At 41.9% G+C, this 10,199-nt stretch overlaps 1 long non-coding RNA gene across 7 annotated transcripts; it reads right to left on the minus strand.

The window, feature by feature from the left end:
- Nucleotides 1-3,855: 3,855 nt before the first annotated feature.
- Nucleotides 3,856-8,124, minus strand: LOC119295828. 7 transcript variants are annotated; one of them, XR_005144345.1, is made up of 7 exons: nucleotides 7,686-8,121; nucleotides 7,473-7,574; nucleotides 7,177-7,247; nucleotides 6,782-6,864; nucleotides 6,353-6,462; nucleotides 5,991-6,101; nucleotides 3,856-4,218 (listed from the first exon to the last, which is right to left on the minus strand). It is a non-coding gene; the product is annotated as an uncharacterized LOC119295828 (long non-coding RNA). The 7 variants fall into 7 exon arrangements; XR_005144343.1 differs by having other exon boundaries at nucleotides 6,353-6,510; XR_005144346.1 differs by having other exon boundaries at nucleotides 3,856-4,213; nucleotides 5,991-6,510; nucleotides 7,686-8,124.
- Between the last annotated feature and the right edge of the window lie 2,075 nt (nucleotides 8,125-10,199).

The following is a 10,199-nucleotide window of genomic DNA, read 5'->3' on the forward strand; positions in this document are numbered from 1 at the left end:
TTTCGTGATGCTATGTAAATTTGCTCCTACAAATCATTCTATGCATAATCTGGAGATGTTCTATAAACATATTTTGATCTACATGTCATCCTCTATCCATCCATGCCCCTGGTTGCATTTACAGGTTGTTGTAGCTTGTTGTAATCTTGCTCTAAAGTTGCTTCATAATGTCACTGTCAGCCTGTTAACATTAAGTTCAGTTGTTACCATGATTATTGCTAGTGTTCCATGCACCCTATGACCTTGCTATTGCCATGCTTAGCTTCACAAATATGTCTTCTTACTGTTGGGTGCCTTTCCATGCCATGTTTTGCTCTGTGGTGAGTGGTACAAGCTCATCTACATGCCTTCATAATTCTGTTTCTGCCATGTATGAATCTGTATAATAACTTGCTATGTTTACTTGGGTGCCATCATATTTTCTGATCCTTTTTGGCTTATGATCAGTAAGGGCCTTTTGATCTATGCATTTAGTAGATTCATGTCATGCCTTTGTTTGCCATGATAAGTTCCGGTAACATGTTGTTTGATAGCTCTAAACATTGCATCGTGATGTTATTTTCTGCAAAGTCTGAAATTGTTATTACTTGCAATCTTACCATGTGTGTTTGAGCATGTTCTAGTTGATTTCTGGAGATAGCTCAGTGTTCATGTTTTGTTGTGCTTTACCTGTACATCATGTCCATGTCTTTTGTTTTCATGTTGGGGTGCTGTAGCTTGTTGTTTTGATGCTTGCAATATGCCTAGTTACTGTTCTAGACAGCTTGTCCTTTAAACTTGTATAGAGTGCATGTGTTGAACCGTTGCTCCGTTTTGAGTGTGCTCAATATGAAACTTGCTTAGAATTGCATGTAGTTTCATATTATCATGTTGCATTCAGGTTTTGAGGTGTTTGCTTGATGTTTGTATGCATTTTGCATCAATGCCATGTTTAACTTGTGGTTCTCATATCTTCTAGGCCGTAACTCCGAACTAAATGAACTTTATATGTAACTTGACTAGAATCTCGTGTAGATCATCCGTGTGCATCTTAACTTGTTTTTTAACAACTTGAACATAAGGTTTATTCAGATCTGGACCAATTTCGAAATATGCATATGAGGACTTACCGGAATTGTTATATGTTGATCCCGGCCTCATTTAAACTTGCTTTGATGTGTTGCTCTTGTTTGCATCATCTCTTGCCATGAGTAGCTTCATGTAGCCTTGTCATGCATCATGCTTGTTTGAGCATCATGTCTTGTCTATGTGTGGTGTGTTTACCATGTTGTGTGCTTCTTTTCGATAGTTCCTATTTCGTTGCGATCGTGAGGATTCGTTCGTATACGCTTGGTTCGGCTTCATCCGATCGTCTTCTTCATGGACTCGTTCTTCTTCCTTGCGGGATTTCAGGCAAGATGACCGCTACCCTGGATCTCACTACTATCATTGCTATGCTAGTTGCTTCGTTCTATCGCTTTGCTGCGCTACCTATCTTTTGCTCGTCAAGCCTCCCATATTGCCATGAACCTCTAACCTTTGACACATTTCCTATGCAAACCGTTGTTTGGCTATGTTACCGCTTTTGCTCAGCCCCTCTTATAGCGTTGCTAGTTGCAGGTGAAGTTGAAGATTTCTCCATGGTGGACAGGTTTATGTTTGGGATATCACAATATCTCTTATATTATTAATGCATCTATATACTTGGTAAAGGGTGGAAGACTCGGCCTTTTGCCTAGTGTTTTGTTCCACTCTTGCCGCCCTAGTTTCCGTCATACCGGTGTTATGTTCCCGGATTTTGTGTTCCTTACACGGTCGGGTGATTTATGGGACCCCCTTGACAGTTCGCTTTGAATAAAACTCCTCCAGCTAGGCCCAACCTTGGTTTTACCATTTGCCTCACCATCACCTATCCCTTTCCCTTGGGTCGGCCAACCCGAGGGTCATCTTTATTTTAGCCCCCCCGGGCCAGTGCTTGTCTAAGTGTTGGTCCGAACCGAGCGATGTCCGGCGCCCCCTGGGCAACCAGGGTCTATGCCAACCCGACGTCTGGCTCATCCGGTGTGCCCTGAGAACGAGATATGTGCAGCTCCTATCGGGATTTGTCGGCACAGCGGGAGGCTTTGCTGGTCTTGTTTTACCATTGTCGAATGTCTTGTAAACCAGGATTCCGAGTCTGATCGGGTCTTCCTGGGAGAAGGTATATTCCTTCATTGATCACGAGAGCTTGTCATGGGCTAAGTTGGGACACCCCTGCAGGGTATAATCTTTCGAAAGTCGTGCCTGCGGTTATAGGCAGATGGGAATTTGTTAATGTCCGGTTGTAGATAACTTGACACCAGATCCGAATTAAAACGCATCAACCGCGTGTGTAGCCGTGATGGTCTCTTCTCGGCGGAGTCCGGGAAGTGAACACGGTTTCTGTGTTATGTTTGACGTAAGTAGGAGTTCAGGATCACTTCTTGATCATTGCTAGCTTCACGACCGTTCCGCTTGCTCTCTTCTTGCTCTTATTTGCGTATGTTAGCCACCATATCATGCTTAGTCGCTGCTGCAGCCTCACCACTTTACCCCCTTCCTTTCCCTTTAAGCTTTGCTAGTCTTGATACCCATGGTAATGGGATTGCTAAGTCCTCGTGGCTCACAGATTACTACAACAACAGTTGCAGGTACAGGTTATGCGATGATCATGACGCGAGAGCGATGCTTGCTTTGCGTTAAGTTCTTCTTCTGCTTCTTCGATCAGGGGATAGGTTCCAGGTCGGCAGCCTGGGCTAGCAGGGTGGGTGTCGTTTGAGTTTCTGTTTGTGTTTCATCCGTAGTCGGGTGATGCTCTTATGTATTGTGATGTTGTATATATGTGGCATTGTATGCCTCTTGTATGTATCCCCTTATATTATGTAATGTTGATGTAATGATATCCACCTTGCAAAAGCGTTTCAATATGCGGGTCTATCCTTGGTGGGACCTTCGAGTTCCTTTTGGATAGGGTCGCATATTGGGCGTGACAGAAATTGAAACAGGGAGTTCTCATTGCGAACTCGGTGGGACCGATCGCTCATCTCGGTTAGACCGAAACATTATGAACGGAAACAAAAAGTTTGTGATCCCATCTCGGTGAGACTGAGATCCCTATCGATGAGACCAAAGTGACTAGGGTTTCTGACAGTGGTTATGTCAAATGAACTCGGTGGCGCCGGATAGATCAAATTGGTGGGGCCAAGTTTGACTTTTGGTTTGGGACATATGTGGATATGAGAAAGTGGTTGAGGGTTTTTGAAGCATATCACTAAACATTTTGAGCAAGCAAGCCATTAAGCAACACCTCATCCCCTTTTAATAGTACTAGTTGACCCGTTGCGCCAAATGGCGCAGAGACCCGCTAAAGCCATGTTGTCGATGAAAATAGTTTCATTTTGCAAGAACATATTCGATATTGGTAGTAGAAAGCACATGTGTTAAATCATGCTATATTGAAAATATGTTTATCACGCTCAAAAATCTAAGTTTGAAAAAAATCAAATTTGTATAACATGTATGGACCAGTTAAGGAAACATTTTTTTTTAGTTCAAAATATGGTTATCACATTGAGAAATTTGAGTTTAAAAAAAAACATATTTGTATAAGAACATTACATGGCAGAATGACCCAGCGGCGCTAATAATATGACTTGTTGCACCAGACGGCACAAAATCATATTTAAAACCAACATTGAAAATATGTGTATTTGTTACTCTCTCCGTTCACTTTTAAAATATCTACAACGCCTTATAAAAGTGAACAGAGGAAGTAGTAACTTAAGGTTTGAGCAACCAGTTAGGGCATCAATGAAAACCCCTTTAGTGAAAAACTGAGATGATTTTTTTACAAATATATACTTGAGCGTGCAAAAACTGTAATCATTAACATTTCCAAACATCATACTAAAACAGTTGTTAACATAGCTCACACTTTTGCATTTAAGATAGCATATAATAAGATAGAAATAAATGTTTGGTTCTTCCTTAGGGATTCAACTGAACTTCGGTACACATATACATACATCCAACAATTTGCAACTTCATTGGATATTGCCATCGTTGAAGAGTGCTCTCCTTGTAGCTCTTTGTCCAAACATCCTATACATTGTGTTCTGCCGGTCATAGGCGAAGAAGCATGCAATAGCATTGAATTGGATGTTTATCATACAAGGCTTTTCCGTGAGAATGTCCTCGTCAAGTTGTGGCTTTCACTCTTCGCTAGAGGAAAACATGGCGCAAGAAGCCAATTAGAACCAACAATTATGTGGGTGATGCAGAGCATTGGTAGCCATTATATATGTGTGTATCTTGAATCAATCGGAAATAAAGATTAAATTATCTATATTGATACTTACAGACTGCTTTTGAGAGCTAGAGTATCTACAACAAAGCATCCAGAAGGATCTTTGGTGAAATGTGAACACCAATCATGTCAAAAATCTAAGGTAGAGTAAAAAAGCCTTAAATATCTACTAATAATAATCTGCTGCAAAACGCATGGAGCAAAAATAACCAAAGGGCAGTGTGTGGTGTATCATTCTTCTTATTTTAACACAAAAAGGAAAGATAAACAAGGACAAGTTCCATTTTTCATTTCTAAAACAACTCAATCTGATCATTTGAAATTATTTACCTGGTAGACTTGAACCAAATACGGTACAAATATTATTTTGCCTCTTCTTGTATGATAAGTAACTTTCATATTTCAGGCCTAAGTTAACATGGTATAAAATAAAGTAGTCATTTTTCATGTAGTTAGTTTTGGGTAAGATAATCCAAAATATAACTAATGCTACAGGAGAACCACATATCAAGTTATCATCAACCTAAGATCTTGACCATAAAATTGAACAAAAAATGATTTTTTTAGCATTGTACCTGCGGCAAAATTGCCACAAATCACAGCGAAATATGTGTGTATTAATCTATTGTTCAGTCCTAAAACTGGATTAATGCATGCAACTGAGCATAGACTTTTTTTATGGAAGTCAGCATAACACAAATTTGTTGGGAGCAATTCGTCTTGATATTCCAGAGTCAGATTGGTCAAAAAACTATTATAACAGGTGGAGCTAACTCTTAAATTACTGTTGTAGGAGGTTGAGCGTGTGTACGCTTTTACATGAGATTCAGCTTATGTATGTCTACATGATGTTGGGCCTCATTTGCAACTAAAGATGTTTCTTTGGTCATTTTCTAGCCTGGATTGCATTATGCTTGATGTATACAGAGTTTGCAAGGCGGATGTGGACGTCCGCATGTGCCCGCCTGGCATAGCGAGCAGCCAAAAGTCGCGGACGCGAGACACTGCTAATTCTGTGATTACAGTTGCGAACGTTGCAGGCGGATGGGGACACGCAGCAGACGCGTCCGCTGGCATCCTGATTTGAATGAGTGGGAGAGCAGGTTTAGGGTAATATCATCATATCATGCCGTCATATACTGAGACTGGAAGTATAATAAAACACCGAGAACTACATGACATCAAATCCATGACAACATACACGACACCGACAAAGTAGCTGAGGCAAAAAAAGTTTTGTTGTTCTAAACCAGAATACAATTGAGGAGACCTAGAGACAGATAATTTATGGGTCGGTGAAAGAGGCTGGGGACTAACTGAGACACCAGAATACCTACGGATATCACAAAGAGATGAGAAATGGTAAACCTGTTAACATTGTTTAGTACTCAAACAATCCCAAAATGCAAAATGGTATTGAGAAAACTATCATGGCAGATCTTACACAATGCTAATTTATCCACTAAGATTCTGCCAGAAATAAGCATGTCTTACAGATTCAGTAGCTGTGTTGCATGGAAAACTATGGAGCATTCATGGTTGTATATAATTTTCACAAGCTGCGATTATTTTGTCACACCTCCAGTGACAAAGCTATAAACTATCTAATGGACCAAAATGAAACTTTTGACATTCTGCATACCATTTTTCCCTACTATAATGTGATGAAGCTCTGAACTGTACATACCAAGATTTTCATTGGACCATTCAGGACTTTGACGAAAGATACAAAAACTGCATTCAGCTTCTCTGTTTAAGGCTTCCTCAGTAATAAACCAATACTTCAGGATAGAATAATCTGAAAACCATAAATGAGAACAACTCAAATCAATCTTGCAACACCTCATAAAACCGTAAAAACAATAATGGTTTGTTCTTGACTAAAGTTGGCTGTTGAATCCATTTTATATATAGAAAATAAACACTCCTACTCGATCTCCCTCAAATAAACCTACAGCTAGGATAGAGTTTGAACAATTGTGCAGCCAACAAAGACATGATGCCTAGAATAAACATATAGATGAAGAAATCAATGAAGGGTGGTCTCACTGTCCATGGCTAAGCAAGCCAGTTAGAGAAATGTGATGTCAACGCTGAAACTCGAAGAGACTAAGCCACGACACGGTGCACGCAGTGAGTTTTACATCGGGCTTGCAGGTCTGGCTCGAGCAAAAGAAACTCAGCCATTAAGCAAAGGACACTTGTAACTGGAAAAACATAGCAGCTCATAACCACATGGAGTAGAAACTATTTACAAGAACGAATGAGACAAATGATGAATTAGCATATTCCTCAGTTCAACAACCAATTTTACACTCAAACATAATAACAGAAGCCAAGAATGCCATAGTCACCGTGGACAAAAGTAAAACAAGACACATATTACTGAAATGTACTTATATAAAGAACCATATGAAAAGAACATACAGATGTGTTGCGTGTTTAACTGTTTATAGAAGGCACTTACAGAATAATTACCTCAACAGCTTAGATTTGCTTATACAAGGCACAGTCACATCACGCGTTCCCTTGAATCTCGCTAAGATCCGTATGTCAATCATCTGAAAATGATGATCAAACATTTCTCTTGAAATCAGCCAAACACAGATTTATTTAGGGATGAGGAAGTTATTTGTTAAACAAAGTTAGTTCGGCCTAGTCCCAGAGTTCATAAACCACAGAAAGGAATTACAACCATTCTTTTAGTCTCTTTGTGGGCTCTTCAAAATAGAGAAGAATACAAAGTTTCTTAAAAGCACACATGTTCAGAACCAAATGTAGATGAAATAAAGCTCAACACTCAGTATGCTATGCTAATTCACCAATGTAAAACCAATTTAAAACCAAGATGGAAACAAGCAGCTTGTACATACCCATAGAAATTGGTTCTGAACCTGCAATGCACAGTCTCTTCTAATTGTTGTTGTAGCGATTCACATCAAAACTGCAAATGAGAAGGTAAAATTCAGAAAACTCTTACATTTGTTAATATAACTATTCACAGGTCAACTATATTGAAAGAAAAAGGCACTTTCTTTTCATCTAAAAGGACTTTACCAACACATCAATACCATGTATGCAATCTGGACATGCCAGCCAGAGGAAGATGCAAGGTTACATGAACCAACTGGACATGCTAAAATTGTAACCCCTCTTCCGGTGAACATACCTGAAACATGACATCTTCGAGTTCCTCCAGAACTGCTACTTCCCTGTTCGAGGATCTCTCTATATCAGCCACTAACATCATGTTCATGGTGCTCACCTCAGCCTGCAATTTCAGCGGACAGAGAGGTCCAAAAAGAAGAAACAAGTGCAAGATCAGAAATAGGGAAAAAGAAAAGGAAAGTGAGGCGTCTTGATGCCTCGACGAACATGCGACCTCGGCAGGAGCGAGAGGAGGGACCCGGCCAGCAGCAGCGGCAGCAGCCGAGGACGTTCGATGCCGCGCGATGCCTCAACCAGTAGGCGGCCACTCCAGCCCGGTAGATGGGGAGGCATGGACGCGCGGTCCTGACAGAGATGCGCATGTCTATGAAGACGATGAGACGGCGCCGGCAAAGCATGGGGCAGCGGCTGCCATGCGGCACAGCAAGGCATGCCGCCTGGCGCGGCTGCTCTTCCCCTCCTTCCGTCAACTAAGACCATGAGATGTCCCCGGAATCTAAGCACCAGCGGCGCGCTCTTCGTCGGAGCGGCAGCATGAGAAACCGAGAGGGGGCGGGGCGGCAGCGGCGGTGGAGATTGGAGAGGTGGAAAGGGAAACTGGAGGTGGCCAAGGGCTGACGGAGATATTTTGCCAGTCCATCTCTCTCCAACTGCAGATGGAGGTGAGGCACGCACGATGCATCGGTCAGCCAGGCCCCACACGCACATGCAGACGAGATGCAACACCGCGCACAGGAAAAGCTTGCTGGGCGTTTATGCGCACAAGACATAGGAGTAGCAGCCGACGAGCGGGACCTGGAGCAGCGGCAGCCCACCCGTCATCGCGCTAGTACAAATGGGTGTGCACAATCCCGGTGCACATGTGTCCACCCATCCCTCTGCAGCAGACGCAGGACGCACGATGCGGGATTTTTTAACGCGTGAGGAGCGCCGCGCCAGAAGCGGTTGACGGAGAAAACCAGAAAACACCATATGTGCAGCCACCGCAGCTGATGAGCAGGACCAGGAGAAGCATCGGCCCACCCGTCATCAAGACAGCATAAGGCCTTCTTTGGTTCATAGGATAGGAATTTTATAGAAATAGGAAAATCATAGAAAGTGAGATGACATGCATGTCAATTCCTATAGAGAAAGAGATGTCATTTGGTACATAGGAAAGGATTTTTTCCATTGAGTCTAGGCTAATGTTTTTTTCCTCCAAAATGTGAAGGATTGATTCCTATTCTACATAGGAATAGGAATCCATTCCTACAAACCAAAGGGCTTCAAAGGAATTTTTTCTTTGCAAATCCTATCCTATAGATCTCCTACAAAAATCCTACAAACCAAAGGAGGCCTAAGTTCGGGCACAAAAGCCAGGTGCACATGCAACGGCTGACCCTTCAGCAGCTCCCCCACGAGGCACGACGCGGGCAAAGCGCGCACGCAGCGTGGCAGCAGAGGCTGCCCCGCGCACCGAAAAAATTGCACCCAGCCAATCGGATCGACCCCAAGCCCACGGGTCATATCATGTCCATGATTCACCACGTGGTGAAAATGAGACAGACCAATTTCCAGCGAGCATCCAACGGCCAGCAGCGAAAAAAGAACCTTGTTGACCACGATCGAATGACCATTGAAGGACGCGATCGGAGGAGCATTCTGGGAGCGAGTTGCCCAGCCGCATTATTGGTTAAAATTGGCTTTCCTATGGATTCAATGTGATCTTGGATCACTTAAATGAAAATGTAGAGTCTTGAGCTTTTAGAGTTTGAACCAATCCTTTGTCCTTAGCATTTTGAGGGGTCCACATTCCTAATCCATGTCATGCCAATCATTGAACTTTTCTGAAATATTCATCTTGAAATAGCATTAGTTCAATGAGTTATATGTTTTAATCATTACCAAAACCACCCAGGGATAGTTGCACTTTCAATCTCTCCTTTTTTGGTAATTAATGACAACATATAAACCAAAGCTTCTACAAATGATAATAAGATTTAAATACATCGTCGCTTTGAGAAGTATGTGATAGGCAAGAGCTCCCTCTAAATTTGTGCATTATTTAAGATTTGCTTTTGAATGTAAATGCACAATCGATTAGTCTCATGGGTTACTCTTCCATGTCACATACATCTTGATGGAGCGCTCAAAATGATAGAAATTAAAAGCATGCACTCATCACCAAGCAAAGTGATGTTGGAAATATGCCCTAGAGGCAATAATAAAAGCATTATTATTATATTTCCTTGTTCATGATAATTGTCTTTATTCATGCTATAATTGTGTTATCCGAAAATCGTAATACATGTGTGAATAACAGACACCATCATGTCCCTAGTGAGCCTCTAGTTGACTAGCTCGTTGATCAACAGATAGTCATGGTTTCCTGACTATGGACACTGGATGTCATTGATAATGAGATCACATCATTGGGAGAATGATGTGATGGACAAGACCCAATCCTAAACATAGCACAAGATCGTATAGTTCGTTTGCTAGAGTTTTCTAATGTCAAGTATCTATTCCTTTAACCATGAGATCGTGTGACTCCCGGATACCGTAGGAGTGCTTTGGGTATGCCAAACGTCACAACGTAACTGGGTGACTATAAAGGTAGACTACGGGTATCTCCGAAAGTGTCTGTTGGGTGACATGGATCAAGACTGGGATTTGTCACTCCGTATGACGGAGAGGTATCACTGGGCCCACTCGGTAATGCATCATCATAATGAGCTCAGAGTGACCA

The sequence above is a fragment of the Triticum dicoccoides genome, chromosome 4B, assembly GCF_002162155.2.
Source record: "Triticum dicoccoides isolate Atlit2015 ecotype Zavitan chromosome 4B, WEW_v2.0, whole genome shotgun sequence".
Lineage (NCBI taxonomy): Eukaryota > Viridiplantae > Streptophyta > Magnoliopsida > Poales > Poaceae > Triticum > Triticum dicoccoides.